The sequence below is a fragment of the Dreissena polymorpha genome, chromosome 1, assembly GCF_020536995.1.
Source record: "Dreissena polymorpha isolate Duluth1 chromosome 1, UMN_Dpol_1.0, whole genome shotgun sequence".
Classification (NCBI taxonomy): domain Eukaryota; kingdom Metazoa; phylum Mollusca; class Bivalvia; order Myida; family Dreissenidae; genus Dreissena; species Dreissena polymorpha.
The window spans coordinates 205126480-205145074 of record NC_068355.1 but is presented as its reverse complement, the minus strand read 5'-3'; the positions used below and the strand labels follow the sequence as shown (position 1 = coordinate 205145074).

The 18595-nt window shown below is 38.0% G+C and overlaps 1 long non-coding RNA gene across 2 annotated transcripts in view; it reads right to left on the bottom strand.

Moving 5' to 3' along the window:
- Positions 1–18595, bottom strand: part of LOC127864744 (uncharacterized) — a 60956-nt gene that overhangs the window by 15779 nt on the left and 26582 nt on the right. Inside the window, exons 2-5 of one of the 2 annotated variants that reach the window (XR_008042264.1) lie at positions 11194–11293; positions 8205–8274; positions 5426–5560; positions 4073–4224 (exon numbers count right to left, since the gene is read on the bottom strand). This is a non-coding gene — a long non-coding RNA (uncharacterized LOC127864744). Of the gene's footprint in view, positions 1–3960; positions 4225–5425; positions 5561–8204; positions 8275–11193; positions 11294–18595 lie in introns of those variants that run through there. The other variant, XR_008042263.1, reaches the window with a different exon arrangement.

The following is an 18595-nucleotide window of genomic DNA, read 5'->3' as shown; positions in this document are numbered from 1 at the left end:
GAAAAAAAATGCAGAAAATGCAAAAAAAAAAACAGGGGTGTGGGGAGTGGGGGATTCTTGGGTGCGATGGTTGGACGTTATTTCAAACATAAAATAATAAAAATAAATATTTGTGTTTTTTAACCATTTCAAAAAAAAATTGGGGGGGGGTATAGTGTGAGGGTGTGGTGGTAATTTGTGAAATGATCTTAAAAAAAAAAAAATAGGGGGGGGGGGATTCGGGTGTGGGGAGGGGGGGGTGGGGGGGATTCTTGGGTGCGATGGTGGGACGGTATTTCAAACATAAAATAATAAAAATAAATATTTGTGTTTTTTAACAGTTAAAAAAAAAAAAATTGGGGGGTGGGGTGGGGGGGTTGGGGTGGGGGGTATAGTGTGAGGGTGTGGTGGTCATTTGTAAGATGATCTTAAAAAAAAAAAAATTAGGGGGGGAGGGGGGGAGGGAGGGGGAGGGCACGGGGATGGTTTGGGTGGAGTCTATTGTGGTATGTCAGGTAAGAGTAGTTTTGTCAAAGTATCAATCAAATCTAATCATAAATAAAGAAGCAAAATTTAATAATTTGACCTTGAGAGTCAAGGTCATTCAAAGGTCAAGGTAAAATTCAACTTGCCAGGTACTGTAACCTCATGATAGCATGAAAGTATTTGAAGTTTGAAAGCAATAGCCTTGATACTTAAGAAGTAAAGTGGATCGAAACACAAAATTTAACCATATATTCAAAGTTACTAAGTCAAAAAAGGGCCATAATTCCGTAAAAATGACAACCAGAGTTATGCAACTTGTCCCTTTACTGTACCCTTATGATAGTTTGCGAGTGTTCCAAGTATGAAAGCAATATCCATGATACTTTAGGGGTAAAGTGGACCAAAACAAAAAACTTAACAAAATTTTCAATTTTCTAAGTATAAAGGGCCCATAATTCCGTCCAAATGCCAGTCAGAGTTACATAACTTTGCCTGCACGGTCCCCTTATGATAGTTAATAAGTGTTGCAAGTATGAAAGCAATAGCTTTGATACTGTAGGAATAAAGTGGACCTAAACACAAAACTTAACCAAATTTTCAATTTTCTTAGTATAAAAAGGGCACATAATTCTGTCAAAATGCCAGTCAGAGTTAAATTACTTTGCCTGCACAGTCCCCTTATGATAGTTAGTAAGTGTTGCAAGTCTGAAAGCAATAGCTTTGATACTTAAGGAATAAAATGGACCTAAACACAAAACTTAACCAAAATTTTCAATTTTCTAAGTATAAAAAGGGCACATAATTCTGTCAAAATGCACGCCAGAGTTATCTAACTTTGCCTGCCCAGTCCCCTCATGATAGTAAGTAAGTGTACCAAGTTTGAATGCAATAGCATTGATACTGTCTGAGAAAAGTGGACCTAAACGCAAAACTAATCCAAAATTTTCAATTTTCTAAGTATAAAAAGGGCACATAATTCTGTCAAAATGAACCCCAGAGTTATCTAACTTTGCCTGCCCAGTCCCCTCATGATAGTAAGTAAGTGTACCAAGTTTGAATGCAATAGCATTGATACTTTCTGAGAAAAGTGGACCTAAACGCAAAACTTAACCGGACGCCGACGCCAACGCCGACACCAAGGTGATGACAATAGCTCATAATTTTTTTTCAAAAAATAGATGAGCTAAAAAATATATATAAAAATCACATAAGCAGCAGCAGTCTCACTACAAGGGGATTGATTTAATAAAAAACTCAGTTGTGGAAAATGACATGCCCCCCTTACAGGGTTTAACAAGACTCTTCATTTGTATATAAATCCATTTTATCCTACAGCTAAATGATTTTATAGAACAAATACGACTCATAAAGAAAAGATAAGGTTTTCTTTATTGCTATTTTTAGATCCGGTTTATAGCAGTTATTTTTAGAACATTACGTAGGGACTAGTTTTTTTGGCCTTTCACCCCTGATTGCATCATTTAGGTCATTGGGTACGCAGTCGTTTAACGAGTTTACGAGTGTGTGTGTGTGTTTACGATGGATTACTATAATCTTATGAATGTGAAAACACAGTGTTTGGATATAAAACTGGAATGAAACTGGTGAGACTACATTTTCGATTTAGTTAAAATGTCAAATGTACTCGAATAACGCGATGTTTTGTTGAACATTTGATGGATTAAATTTAAGACAAGATGTGTTTGAGAAACACAATGTCCCCGTATATGATGTTGACCTCGTAGGATGACCTTGACCTTGACCCTTCACCACTCAAAATGTGCAGCTCCTTGAGATACACATGCATTTCAAATATAAAATTGCTAGCTTCAATATTGCAGAAGTGACATTACATGCGCAATTTTGACCCTTATACTTGACCTTGAAGGATGACCTTGACCTTGACCTTTCACCACTCAAAATGTGCAGCTCCATGAGATACACATGCATGCAAAATATCAAGTTGCTATCTTCCATATTGCAAAAGTATTCATAAAATAAGCAATTTGGGCCACATATATTTGACCTCTGACCTTGAAGGATGACCTTGACCTTTCACCACTCAAAATGTGCAGCTCCATGAGATACACATGCATGCCAAATATCAAGTTGCTATCTTCAATATTGCAAAAGTATTCATAAAATAAGCGATTTTGGCCACATATATTTGACCTCTGACCTTGAAGGATGACCTTGACCTTGACCTTTCACCACTCAAAATGTGCAGCTCCATGAGATACACATGCATGCCAAATATCAAGTTGCTATCTTGAATATTGAAATACTGCAAAAGTGTACATTAAATTAGCGATTTTGACCCATATATTTGACCTTTGACCTTGAAGGATGACCTTACCCTGACCTTTCACCATTCAAAATGTGCAGCTCCATGAGATACATATGCATGCCAAATATCAAGTTGCTATCTTCAATATTGCAAAAGTTATTGCAAAATGTTAAAGTTGGCGCAGACAGACAGACAGACAGACAGACAGACAGACAGACAGACAGACAGACAGACAGACAGACAGACAGACAGACAGACAGACAGACAGACAGACAGACAGACCAACAGACAGGGCAAAAACAATGACCCCCACTACTATAGTGGGGGACATAAAAAGTGTCAGTGAATTGTTCTTTAACTTTTCGGAGGAAATCGATGTCGAATTAAAATGGTAATTTCTTTGATGGTTTAGTCGTTCCTTTGTCAGTCGATCGAAGAATGTCTATCCACAAAGAATTGCCTGCTTACATCGAGTGCTTTGAAATGGAAAAGATGGATGGCGATGAAGAAATTTGTCTAGAATTAAAACTCGTCATGGAAGCAAATTAAACATTACGAAAATATACATGGACGTGATTATTATACAACTTTGGTGAGTAGAACAATAATTTTATGTAAGTAAGTATAAAGTGTGTTAAAAGAAGAGTTGCTTAAAGACTAAAATTAACAATATTGGCGGGAATAAATGCTGAATCAAGCTTCACGTAGCCGAGGTATGTGTCTACACATTTTGTAAATTTCAAAATGGCGGGAGCTATGTTTGTTTTTTGGGTTTTTTACAGTGGTGAAACAAGAATTGTAGTTTGAACACAACCGTCTGTGTTCTATTTGAGAGTGTTACATTTGGAACGCTGATTATATTTGAATCGAGGCGTATAGCGATATTTTGTCTCGTTACTTTTCTTTTGCGTGGAATTCTTAAGGACTATTTCGAGTTCCATAAACAGGAAAGATCACAATAAATATTACTACGCAATGTTAGATTCAGTTAATTTAATGTGTTTTTGCTTTTATTTTAGGAATCAATTAAATAAAACAATATTGTAGGATAAATAGAATACTATGTAAGTGTGATTGTGTACTTAAATTTATCCCACTCGTGTCAGAAAGGCTTACAAGGCTCGGCAAGCCTCGCCATGTAAACCTTTCTTCACTTGAGGGATAAATTTAAGTACACAATCACACTAACATAGTATTCTCTATAAACTTTATCATTATTAGTAAATTAATTTGACATTAAAAGGGAGAAAATTTGCTGAAAGCATTAACAATCACACCCCTGAGTCTACAAACACTTCTATTGCCAATGCCAGAACGTACATGCAGTGTACGGTGACAGGTCCCTTGCCGTTCTGTCTCATCCACTCCAGCACAGCATCAGTGAGCCGCAGCAGACTGGACGTCCTCACTGGGACACTCTTGTAGTCTGGCAACGTGTTGAACTGGAACTGCTTCACAGCACGGTCCTCTCCCTGCATGGGATACAGGCAGAATACAGTATGACATGCTGCTCAGCAACAAGGGGTTTTAAAAAGGTTACACACAACCTACTAGTAGGCTACAGTCCAATATTGGTTTTATAGACAGTTACTAACTGATATTGGTAGGAAATTGCTACTTAAGTGAATTGAACAGTAACAAAATTGAAACAAGAGCTGTGTTTGTGAAACACAATGCCCCTTACTGCGCTTTGAAGCCGCATGGCAGCTATTTAGAAACAAAAAATGACCTTTGACCTTGAAGAAGGACCTTGACCTTTCACCACTCAAAATGTGCAGCACCATGAGATACATATACATGCCAAATATCAAGTTGCTATCTTCAATATTGCAACAGTTTTGACCAAGGTTAAAGTTTTGGGACACACACAATGACAGACAGACAGGCCAAATAAAATACACCCCGGATTATTTGATCCAAGGGCATAACAACAAACATCACTCAATCACTTGAGATGTCCCAAAACGTTCTCTTAAGGTTTTCTAGAACAATACACAATCTTGACCATTATTACATAATTAATCAATAAAATAATATGAGTATAAGCTCAGTCTAATTCAAAAGAAGATATTTTTAAACAGGGCCCTCAATCTGTCAAATCCACGGCCGAAATTCGGCCGGAATCCCCCCTCCCCCTGAAAAGTATACTTTTTTCCCCTTTTGGGGGAAAAAATTCCCCCTAAAAAAAAAAAAAAAATTTTTATAGATAGATGTGTCTCATGATTATTATATCTCAATTCTATTTTAATTTAATCTTGTCAAACATACTAAATTATGAAAAAGCAATGAATATAGTGCAAACATGTACAAATGTTATAATTAGAGAGTAAGTAAAAAATCCCCCCAAAAGGGAAACGCCGCGATGGGTAGCGACCCAATTCCCCAAAAATGGATTGAGGGCCCTGTTTTTTAATTGTTAAACGCTAATTGAATGATGTATTTTACTGTATTTAACCAATATTACAAAACATTAGATAAAATATACCACACTATAGGCAACATGACGAACATTAATGTGTATTCATAAACAATTGGCTTTTAATAATTAAAAAACACAAACTCTACAAAGCAGATATTCCTTATGCAATATAAGAAAACTGATATCAGTAAAAACATGAATTCCTGTGTCCAATACCATCAAAATATAACATGCTTTTTCTGCTGTCTACCAACCTTTGTCCTGTGTGTCAACTTGAATGTCCTCACAGTAATGTTGGCGTCTGCTTCTGATGAGAACAACAGCTCAATACTCAGGGGACCGTACTCCACTGTGTACCCGTACTCTTCAGGCCAGTATAGGGCACAGGACTGGACAAGGGAGACAATACGTACAGTTAGGGGATTGAACTCGTGTCATACAACCATATAATGGTGAGATACTCAGGGGACGGTACTCCATTGTATACCCATACTCTTAAGGCCAGTACAGGGCACAGGACTGGACAAGGGAGAGAATACATACAGTCAGGGGAGAGAACTCATGTCATACCATCATATAATGGTTAGATACTCAGGGGACCGTACTACACTGTATACCCGTACTCTTCAGGCCAGTACAGGGCACACAACTGGACAAGGGAGAGAATACATACAGTCAGGGGAATGAACTCATGTCATACAATCATATAATGGTGAGATACTCATGGGAACTGTGTCCATTGTATACCCGTACTCTTCAGGCTAGTACAGGGCACAGGACTGGACAAGGGAGAGAGAATACATACAGTCAGGGGAGAGAACTCATGTCATACCATCATATAATGGTTAGATACTCAGGGGACCGTACTACACTTTATACCCGTATTCTTCAGGCTAGTACAGGGCACAGGACTGGACAAGGGAGAGAATACATACAGTCAGGGGAGGGAACTCATGTCATACCATCATATAATGGTTAGATACTCAGGGGACTATACTACACTGTATACCCGTACTCTTCAGGCCAGTACAGGGCACACAACTGGACAAGGGAGAGAATACACACAGTCAGGGGAATGAACTCATGTCATACAATCATATAATGGTGAGATACTCAGGCGACGGTACTCCATTGTATACCCATACTCTTAAGGCCAGTACAGGGCACAGGACTGGACAAGGGAGAGAATACATACAGTCAGGGGAGAGAACTCATGTCATACCATCATATAATGGTTAGATACTCAGGGGACCGTACTACACTTTATACCCTTACTCTTCAGGCCAGTACAGGGCACACAACTGGACAAGGGAGAGAATACATACAGTCAGGGGAATGAACTCATGTCATACAATCATATAATGGTGAGATACTCATGGGAACTGTGTCCATTGTATACCCGTACTCTTCAGGCTAGTACAGGGCACAGGACTGGACAAGGGAGAGAATACATACAGTCAGGGGAGAGAACTCATGTCATACCATCATATAATGGTTAGATACTCAGGGGACCGTACTACACTTTATACCCGTATTCTTCAGGCTAGTACAGGGCACAGGACTGGACAAGGGAGACAATACATACAGTCAGGGGAATGAACTCATGTCATACAATCATATAATGGTGAGATACTCAGGCGACGGTACTCCATTGTATACCCGTACTCTTAAGGCCAGTACAGGGCACAGGACTGGACAAGGGAGAGAATACATACAGTCAGGGGAGAGAACTCATGTCATACCATCATATAATGGTTAGATACTCAGGGGACCGTACTACACTTTATACCCGTATTCTTCAGGCCAGTACAGGGCACACAACTGGACAAGGGAGACAATACATACAGTCAGGGGAATAAACTCATGTCATACAATCATATAATGGTGAGATACTCATGGAAACTGTGTCCACTGTATACCCGTACTCTTCAGGCTAGTACAGGGCACAGAATTGGACAAGGGAGAGAATACATACAGTCAGGGGAATGAACTCATGTCAAACAATCATATAATGGTGAGATACTCATGGGAACTTTGTCCACTTTATACCCGTACTCTTCAGGCTAGTACAGGGCACACAACTGGACAAGGGAGAGAATACATACAGTCAGGGGAGAGAACTCATGTCATACCATCATATAATGGTTAGATACTCAGGGGACCGTACTACACTTTATACCCGTATTCTTCAGGCTAGTACAGGGCACAGGACTGGACAAGGGAGAGAATACATACAGTCAGGGGAGAGAACTCATGTCATACCATCATATAATGGTTAGATACTCAGGGGACCGTACTCCACTGTATACCCGTACTCTTCAGGCCAGTACAGGGCACACAACTGGACAAGGGAGACAATACATACAGTCAGGGGAATGAACTCATGTCATACAATCATATAATGGTGAGATACTCATGGGAACTGTGTCCACTGTATACCCGTACTCTTCAGGCTAGTACAGGGCACAGAATTGGACAAGGGAGAGAATACATACAGTCAGGGGAATGAACTCATGTCAAACAATCATATAATGGTGAGATACTCATAGGAACTTTGTCCACTGTATACCCGTACTCTTCAGGCTAGTACAGGGCACAGAACTGGACAAGGGTGAGAATACATACAGTCAGGGGAATTAATTCATGTCATACAATCATATATTGGTGAGATACTTAGGGGACCGTTCTCCACTGCGTACCCGTACTTTTCAGGCCAGTACAGGATGATACAGATACAATCCCAACCCAGATTTTATCAAGATAAACATTCTGACCAAATTTCATAAAGATTGGATGAAAACTGTGACCTCTAGTGTCTACACAAACAAATTGTTGACGGACGGACGCACGTACGCACAACGGACGCCGAAATCACACGGTCACATAAGCTCACTATGTCACTTCGTGAGCTAAAAATGTATAAAACATTAAACTAATCCCCTAAAATCTTGTACATATTTCATCACCTTTCACTTATATAAGCGGATTTTCAAACTTTCAGTATAAAACTCAGCAACAAACACATAAACGTACCGGAAGGAACACTGTGTTGATGAAATCGTTGCAATTCTCGACTCGAACAGGTGATGCCTTTAACGATTTGCTGAAAAACAACAACAACAACAGTCTCAAAATGAAAATCTGCAATTCGATACATTTTTGTCCTTTTTGAAATTCAATTCAAAAACATATTTTTTAAAGATTTGTTTATGTGTTTTAATATTTGACAGTTTAAAATAAAAAACTTTGTGTTTAAGGTTTTAGAAAAATTAGCTGGGGTAACTTTTTAACATATCCAGTGTTTTCTGCGACCCATGGACCACATTCCAGAAACACCATAAGTTTCACTTCACAAGTTGCAGGACAGAGTTATGTAACTTTTCAGTGACCTCACACGATGACCTGAACACATGTACGGTGTTTAAATTTTACCTGTAATGGACCCAATGATATGGAGATATTACATATATACCTTGACAAGAATTTTACGCAAACAATGACAAATAGTTGGGAAGTATAGCTTTAACTATTCAATTAACAGTCAACCTAAGGATGATGACAAGATTTTAATAAATATATTTTTTAAATAAGAACCTAGAGGCAGCTTTTAACAAGAGCACCGCCTTGCAGGTGCAGACCGCTCATCTTTTTTCATTTTAAAGGTGAAGGGACTCTCATTTTCAATCACAAAGGAGGGAGGGGTGGAGTGAAGAGGGGTGTATAGTGTGGGGGCGTGGACATTTATTACATTATTTTCCAAAAATGCGGAAAAAAATGCAAAAAAAAAATCGGGGGGGAGGGGGGGGTGGTGGGTGGGGGGGAGAGATTCTTGGGTGCGATGGTTGGACGGTATTTCAAACATAAAATAATAAAAATGAATATTTGTGTTTTTTAACCGTTTAAAAAAAATGGGGGGGTGGGCAGGGGGGTGTATAGTGTGAGGGTGTGGTGGTCATTTGTGAGATGATCTTAACAAAAAATATAGGGGGGGGAATTCGGCAGGGGTGGGGAGGGGTGGGTGGTATTCTTAGGTGCGATGGTTGGACAGTATTTCAAACAGAAAATAATAAAAATAAATATTTGTGTTTTTTAACCGTTTCAAAAAAAAATGGGGGGGTGGGTGGGGGGGGGTATAGTATAGTGTGAGGGTGTGGTGGTCATTTGTGAGATGATCTTAAAAAAAAAAAAATTTAGGGGGGGGGGGGGGAAATTCGAGGGGGGGAGGGCGTGGGGGTATTCTTGGGTGCGATGGTTGGACGGTATTTCAAACATAAAATACTAAAAATAAATATTTGTGTTTTTAACCGTTTCAAAAAAAAATTGGGGGGTGGGGTGGGGGATTATTGTATAGTGTGAGGATGTGGTGGTCATTTGTGAGATGATTTAAAAAAAAATAGGGGGGGATTCGGGGGGAGATTCGGGGGGGGGGGGTATAGTATAGTGTGAGGTTGTGGTGGTCATTTGTGAGATGATCTTAAAAAAAAAAAAGGGGGGGGGGGGGAATTCGTGGGGGGAGGGGGGGTGGGGGGTATTCTTGGGTGCGATGGTTGGACGGTATTTCAAACATAAAATTATTAAAATAAATTTTTGTGTTTTTAACCGTTTAAAAAAAAACAATTTGGGTGGGGTGGGATGGGGGGGTATAGTATAGAGTGAGGGTGTGGTGGTCATTTGTGAGATGATCTTAAAAAAAAAATTAGATGGGATTCGGGGTAGGGGATTCAGGGGGGGGGAGGGGGGAGGGCACGGGGGATGGTTTGGGTGGAGTCTATTGTGGTATGTCAGGTAAGAGTAGTTTTGTCAAAGTATCAATCAAATCTAATCATAAATAAAGAAGTTATGGCATTTTTAGCAAAATTTAATAATTTGACCTTGAGAGTCAAGGTCATTCAAAGGTCAAGGTAAAATTCAACTTGCCAGGTACAGTAACCTCATGATAGAATGAAAGTATTTGAAGTTTGAAAGCAATAGCCTTGATACTTTAGAAGTAAAGTGGATCGACATACAAAATTTAACCATATATTCAAAGTTACTTAGTCAAAAACAGGCCATAATTCCGTAAAAAATGACAACCAGAGTTATGCAACTTGTCCTTTTACTGTTCCCTTATGATAGTTTGCGAGTGTTCCAAGTATGAAAGCAATATCTATGATAGTTTAGGGGTTAAGTGGACCAAAACACAAAACTTAACAAAATTTTCAATTTTCTAAGTATAAAGGGCCCATAATTCCGTCCAAATGCCAGTCAGTGTTACATAACGTTTCCTGCACAGTCCCCTTATGATAGTAAATAAGTGTTGCAAGTATGAAAACAATAGCTCTGATACTGTAGGAATAAAGTGGACCTAAACACAAAACTTAACCAAATTTTCAATTTTCTAAGTATAAAAAGGGCACATAATTCTGTCAAAATGCCAGTCAGAGTTACATTACTTTGCCTGCACAGTCCCCTTATGATAGTTAGTAAGTGTTGCAAGTATGAAAGCAATAGCTTTGATACTTAAGGAAAAAATGGACCTAAACACAAAACTTAACCAAAATTTTCAATTTTCTTAGTATAAAAAGGGCACATAATTCTGTTAAAATGCACACCAGAGTAATCTAACTTTGCCTGCCCAGTCCCCTCATGATAGTGAGTAAGAGAACCAAGTTTAAATGCAATAAAATTGATACTTTATGAGAAAAGTGGACCTGTACGCAAAACTTAACCGGACGCCGAGGCCGACACCAAGGTGATGACAATAGCTCATTTTTTTCTCAAAAAATCGATGAGCTAAAAAGCATCTTACAAAGAGAAAACTGGAAATTGTTCTTAGCTGTATTACTCCTCACAAATAAGCACACAGCAAAATCTTACAATTTTAACAAAATATGAAAAACAAGCAAGCTTTCGAGTTCAGGACACTTATAGAATAGTATCTATTTAATGTTACATATAAAGAAAAAAACAAAATTGAGACATAACTAAAATTGATTTCTGAATCAGAACCAAGGCGAAATAAGAAGCAAGGTGAAAGTCTCACCAGGCAGGATGTAGCTGACTCTGGATTTCTGCAGGGTGATGGTTTCCATGGCAGCCCCACACTCATATCGGTCCAGAGCTGGCGTCAGACTCTTTAAGGTCTGGGCAAGAACAAAATTTTAATTAGATCATCACACAACAGATTTGTTTTAGATTTGCAGAGCCATCACACAAAAGATTTATTTTAGGTTTGTAGAGACATCACACAAAAGATTTATTTTAGATACTACAGCCATATATAGCCATGTATTATACCTCACATAAATTTGTTTCTTCTTTGCGTATATAAACTCCACAGGTCCGTTAGTTTGAAAAGTGCCCGGTTAAGATGCGCACAGCTAGTCAGCTGGCTCTATACAGTATAGCGCATGCTGACCAGATGTGCGCACATCGAATAGTGCCCACTAGAATGTTAATTATTTGTAACATTTGTGCAAGTTTTACAACATAAAGATTCGGTCCATATACTATTTGGGGGCGGCTGCCTGGCTGGTCACTATTCTGCCATAGGACCCTCAGTGAGGTTTTCTATTTCTTATATATATGGAACAATGCCCCGCCCCCTGGTGGCCATGTTTTTCAACCAACTGGAACCATTTTCGAACTCATCCAAGATATCATTGGAAAAAAATCTTCTAACCAAGTTTCATGATGATCGGACAATAAATGTGGCCTCTTGAGTTTTAACAAGGTTTTACTATAGCCATATAAGAAAAAATGCCCCGCCCAATGGCGGCAATTTTTTTCAACCAACCAGAATCATTTTCAAATTCGTCCAAGATATTAATGGGAAAAATCTTCTGACCAAGTTGCATGAAGATCAGACAATCAATTTGGCCTTTAGAGTGTTAACAAGGTTTTACTATGACCATATATAGCCATATTAGAAAAAATGCCACCCTTGCGTCCCTGTTTTTCAAGCAATGGTGGCCATTTTTTAAAAATCGTCCAAGATATCATTAAGACAAATATTCTGACCAAATTTCATGAAGATCGGACAATAAATGTGGCCTCTAAAGTGTAAACAAGGCAAATGTTGACGACGCACAACAGACAAAAGGCGATCACAAAAGCTCACAGTGAGCACATTGTCTTCAGGTGAGCTAAAGAGAGGGTGTCCTTTAAGTTCAACAATTATATAGTTTTTGTTAATGGAAATGTATACACTGAATGTCACAGAACGAGTGTTTGTAAATTGGAGCTCAGTCTACTAATGAAAAAGATACATCTAACAAGATTATTGTTGGAATAGTAAAAAGACAGAATTTAAATGTTAGTGGATCTGTGTAAAATCAGATTCATGTGCATAGTCTGCGTTATTAATGTCTGTTAATTTTGCACTGTTTTCTGTATTACCATGTAAACAAGGGCTGTTTGTAAAAACACACATGCCCCCCCCCCACATATCGGCTGTCCGTTGTAGTGGCAGACAGGTCCCTGTGACCTTGACCTGTGACCTAGTGACCTGAAAATTATTAGGGGTCATCTGCCAGTCATGATCAATGTTCCAATGAAGTTTCATGATCCTAGGCCTTAGCTTTCTTGAGTTATCATCCGGAAACCATTTTACTGTTTCCAGTCAATGTGACCTTGACCCTTGACCTAGTGACCTGAAAATCACTAGGGGTCATATGCCAGTCATTATCAATGTACCTATGAAGTTTCATGATCCTAGGCGTAAGCGTTCTTGAGTTATCATCCGGAAACCATTCTACTGTTTCGAATCACCGTGACCTTGAACTTTGACCTAGTGACCTGAAAATATATAGGGGTCATCTGCGAGTCATGATCAATGCACCTATGAAGTTTCATGATCCTAGGTGTAAGCATTCTTAAGTTATCATCCGGAAACCATTTTACTGTTTCGAGTCACCGTGACCTTGACCTTTGACCCAGTGACCTGAAAATCAACTGGGGTCATCTGCCAGTCACGATCAGTGTACCTTTGAAGTTTCATGATCCTAGGCGCAAGCGTTTTTTTAGTTATCATCCGGAAACCATTTTACTGTTTCGTGTCACCGTGACCTTGACCTTTGACCTAGTGACCTGAAAATCAATAGGGGTCATCTGCCAGTCATGATCAATGTACCTATGAAGTTTCATGATCATAGGTGTAAGCCTTCTTGAGTTATCATCCGGAAACCATTTGGTAGACGGATGGATGGACGGACCTACCGACGGACTGACATGTGCAAAACAATATACTCACTCTTCTTCGAAGGGGAGCATAATGAACAGAAGAAAATGAAGGGTAAAAATATTATATTGATTAATTGATCTCAGTAAAATACATTAATAACACTAAGGTATGTATGTTTATAGGTGTATATATATTTCATTTTTGATTTTGTTTCATAGATTTTTATAAAGTTTACTTAGGAAGTCAATATAAATTGTGTTGCCCTGGAGTTGGGGATCAGTTTTTTCTGGAGGTTCAATTTGAAAAATATTATTTTGGACCACGGGATGATGTTTCACATAAAAAAATACCCCCCCCCCCCTGACCCTTGAGATTTATGAAAAAAATATTAATCAAGTTATTGACTGTATTAGTCTGTATAAAACATGTCACGTTTCTACCTCAAGAACATTATTTAAACAAACTTACTTGAGGACCATTTAATGATGATGCGCACCAAACGTTAAAGTTATTTTTTACACAAGTCCCTATAAATTATGTGAATCCTGGGATGCAGCTAGTTTTGACAAAAAAGGTTTAAGATATTAACCACTTTTTTAGAGGACGCTAGATAATATAACACACCAAATATTAAACGCTTGTGCCTTTAAGTTTCCGCGAAGAATTTTTTTAAGTTATTTCTTATAACAGTCTACATATATAAAACATATGATCCCTCAGACATTGCCATCTTTTTACCCCAGGGACATGATTTGTACATGTAAAGGACTACTAGACGATGTAACACACCATAGATTAAATCTCTGAAACTTGCAATTTAAAAGAAGGATTTCTCTAGTTATCTCTTTCAATATTTGTTTTAAGATCTGATGACTTACATGTATATATGCAGCAGACCAGATATATTTGGGCAAAGGTCATCTAAGGATCATTTCTGTGATGTTTTTTTTTTAAACCAAGGAGTCAAGGGGTTTTGATTTGATTTGAATTTGAACAAACAAGAGCTGTCTCCATCGGAGGACATATGCCCCAAAAAACGCTTTTTCAAAACCTAAACGCATATTTCGAAACCTAAACGCAGACCATAAGTTAAAGTTAAAGGGGTCACAATTTGTGTGCGTATGGGTTGGCCTTGTCCATATACACATGCATACCAAATATGAAGGTTAAATCTGAAGCGACATAGAAGTTATGAGCATTTTTTGAAACCTAAACGCAAAAGTGCGACTGACAGACAGACTTACGGACAGTGCGACTGCTATATACCACCCTACTGGGGGCATAAAAAAAGTTATATAGGACAATCACAATCCAACATGCACAACTTCGTAACATGAGAAAAAAAAACTCAATTTTTCGATGATTCAAGGGCTGTAACTCAGGAGTGCCTTAGTCAATTTGGCTGATTATCGACCTTGACCTTGATCTTATGACCTTAAACATTTTCATGAAGTGTTGCGGAGATTCTATGACATTTGCTTGAGTAATTGAGCGGAAACGAGAAAAAACACAATTTTTTGATGATTCAAGGCCGTAACTCAGGTGTTACTGCCTTACACATTTTCATTAAGAGTTGCAAAGATCCTATGACATTTGCTCGAGTTATTGAGCGGAAAGGAGAAAAAGAGTTGTCAGAGGACAGCGAGCTCGACTATTCGAGTGCTTGACAGAATAACGTAGGCCATCATGGGGAAATTATTCAAAGTATTCAATAAGGTCAAGGTAATAGTTCAGGTATATTTTCCACAATCTATTGAACATTTGTAAAGACATTAAACAAACTAATAAGATTTTATTTAATTAAAGTTTGATAGCAATTTGTGTAAAGGGGGGAGGTTGAGAGGGGTTATAATGTGGGGTGGGTCATTTATTAGACGATCTTTCAAAAAAAAAAACAAAAAAAAAAATTGGGGGGGGGGGGTGGTTATGGGGGGGGGGGCAGGGATTCTTGGTTGGGGCGTGGGGTATTGTTTGGGTAGAATCTATTGTGGTGTTAAGGTAAGTGTTGTTTTGTCAAAGTATTAATAAAATCTAATCATAAATAAAGAAGTTATGGCAGTTTAACTAACATGTATTCTTTTGACCTTGAAAGCCAAGGTCATTCAAATGTTAAGGTCAACCTAAACTTGCCAGGTACAGTACCCTTATGAAAGTAAGAAAATATTTGAAGTTTGAAATCAATAGCTTTGATACTTTAGAAGTCAAGTGGATCTAAACAGAAAATTTAACAAACTATTCAGTTACTAGGACAAAAAGAGCCATAATTCTTACAAAATGCTTGATACAGTTGTCTACTCTTGTTTATAGATTTGGGTCATGTTGATTAAGAAGTTTGCAAAATATGACAACAATATGTCAAGGGACATTGAACATATTTGAGGTAGTACGCAAACTTTAACATAGATTTTTCAATAATATGCATATTCTAAATGGAAAAAGGGCCATAATTCTTACAAAAAATGCTTGATACAGTTGTATGCTCTTGTTTATAGATTAAAGTCATGTTGGTTAAGTTTGCAAAATATAAAAGCAATATGTCAAGGGACATTAAAAATATTTGAGGTGGTACGCAAACTTTAACATAGATTTATCAATAATATGCATATTCTAAGTGAAAAAAGGGCCATAATTCTTACAAAATGCTTGATACATTTGTCTGCTCTTGTTTATAGGTTGGGGTCATGTTGGTAAAGAATTATGCAAAATATTAAAGCATTATGTCAAGGGACATAGGAAATATTCGGGGTGGTATGCAAACTTTAACATTTGCACGCTCACGCTAAGGTTAAAGCTCACGCTCACGCCGACACCGGGGTGAGTAGGATAGCTCCACTATATATATTTCATATATAATATTCGAGCTAAAACAAGAAACCGTCGGAGACGGGTGATGCTCCCCAAAGATTTTATTTGTCACAATATTTCACTATATATTCAGATAAAAGGAAACGTCTTGAGGGGCATAACTATGGACAAAATAATATGATGGATGGTTTAGCAACTTAAAAATTTCAAAGGGCCATAACTCTCTAAATTAATCATCTAACCAGAACCCACTAATAACATGTGCATCTCCTCAAGGTAGTTGAGCTTCCCATAAAGCTTCATTGAATTCCAGTCAGTAGTTGGGGAGAAATAGCCCAGGCAAGAATTGCACTACATTGTATATGTACAGTTTATAGAAAATTTCAAAGGGTCATAACTCTGTCAAAAATCATACGACCATAACCGGCTGGTAATATGCACATCTCCTGTCGGTAGTGAAGCTTCTTATAAAGACTCATTGAATTCCCGTAATAAGTTGCTGTGAAATAGCCCGGACAAGAATTGCACTATATGTACAATGGAAAATTTCAAAGGGCCATAAGTCTCTTAAAAATCATCCGACGAAAACCAGCTGATAATATGCACATCTCCTCTTGGTAGTGAAGCTTCCAATAAAGTTTCATTGAATTCCAGTCATTAGTTTGGGAGAAATAGCCCGGACAAGAATTGCACTATATGTACAGTTAATGGAATATTTCAAAGGGCCATAACTCTGTGAAAAAATCATCTGACCAGGACTGGCTGATAATATCCACATCTCCATTTGGTAGTGAAGCTTCCCATAAAGTTTCATTGAATTCCAGTCATTAGTTGCTAAGAAATAGCACAGACAAGAATTGCATTACATGTACAGTTTATGGAAAATTTCAAAGGGCCATAACTCTGTGAAAAATCCTCCGACCAGAACCTGCTGATATTATGCTCATCTCCTCTTGGTAGTGACAGACGAAGCGGCGACTATATGCTCTCCCCAAAAATTTTGGGGAAGCATAAAAAAACAATTTTACGATGATTCAAGGGCCGTATCTCAGGAGTGACTGAGTCAATTTGGCCGATTATTGAATTTGACCTAGATATTATTGCCTTACACATTTTCATGAAGTTTCGTGAAGATCTGATGACAATTGCTCTAGTTATTGAGCGGAAACAAGAAAAAACACAATTTTTCGATGACTCAAGGACCGTTACTCAGAAGTGTCTGTGTCAATTTGGCCGATTATCGAACTTGACCTAGATTTTATTGCCTAACACATTTTCATTAAGTGTGGCGAAGATCCTATGAAATTTGCTGGAGTTATTGAGCGGAAACGAAAAAAAAAACAATTTTACGATGATTCAAGGACCGTTTCTCAGGGGTGTCTGGGTCAATTTGGCCGATTATGGAGCTTGTCCTGGATGTTATTGCCTTACACATTTTCATGAAGTTTGGTGAAGATCTGATGACAATTGCTCGAGTTATTGAGCGGAAACAAGAAAAAAACAATTTTACGATGATTCGAGGGCCGTTACTCAAGAGTGTCTGGTTCAATTTGGCTGATTATCGAGCTTGACCTAGATGTTATTGTCTTACACATTGTCATGAAGTTTAATGAAGATCTGATGACAATTGCTTGACTTATTGAGCGGAAACTAATCCGGACAGACTGACGGACTAATGGACGGTGCGATTTTAATATGCCCGCCAGAACCTATGTTCTGGAAGCATACAAAACACTGACATTATAATATAAATGTAATATAAACAAGAGATGTGTTTGTCAAAAACACAATGTATTGCCCTGCTTTGAAGGCATAAATTTGAGCTTTGACCTTGAAGGATGACCTTGACCTTCACCACTCAAAATGTGCAGCTCCATGAGATATATTTGCATGCTAAATCTCAAGTTGCTATCTTCAAAGTTAAAGTTTTAGGAAATAAAAATACAATATTTGACCTTTGACTTTGAACGATGACCTTGGCCTTGAATTTTCACCACTCAAAATGTGCAGCTCCGTGAGATACACATGCATGCAAAATATGAAGTTGCTATCTTCAATATTGCAAAAGTTGTCAAACTTTAATTAAGATTAAAGTTTTGGGACACACACATACAATGAATGAATAAATGAATGACAGACAGACAGGCCAAAAACAATATTCCCTCGATCTTTTTATCCGGGGGCATAAAAACAATTGGAGTACACCTAACAATAGTTATTTTCATGCTGAAAATTATATGCTTTATTAAGCAGGGCTCGAATTTAACTTTTTTTTCTACTAGCGAAACATTGCGAGCAGCTTTAATACATGTACCAACTCGCAAAATCAAAAACATTCTCGCAAATTTTGCTGGAAACATAAAAAAAAGCAAGTTTGGACATTAGTTTAGTACTATTAAAACAAAATAAAATATGACATCAACAACAAGTTTTAGTGTTATATGTTAAGTTCTTTTTC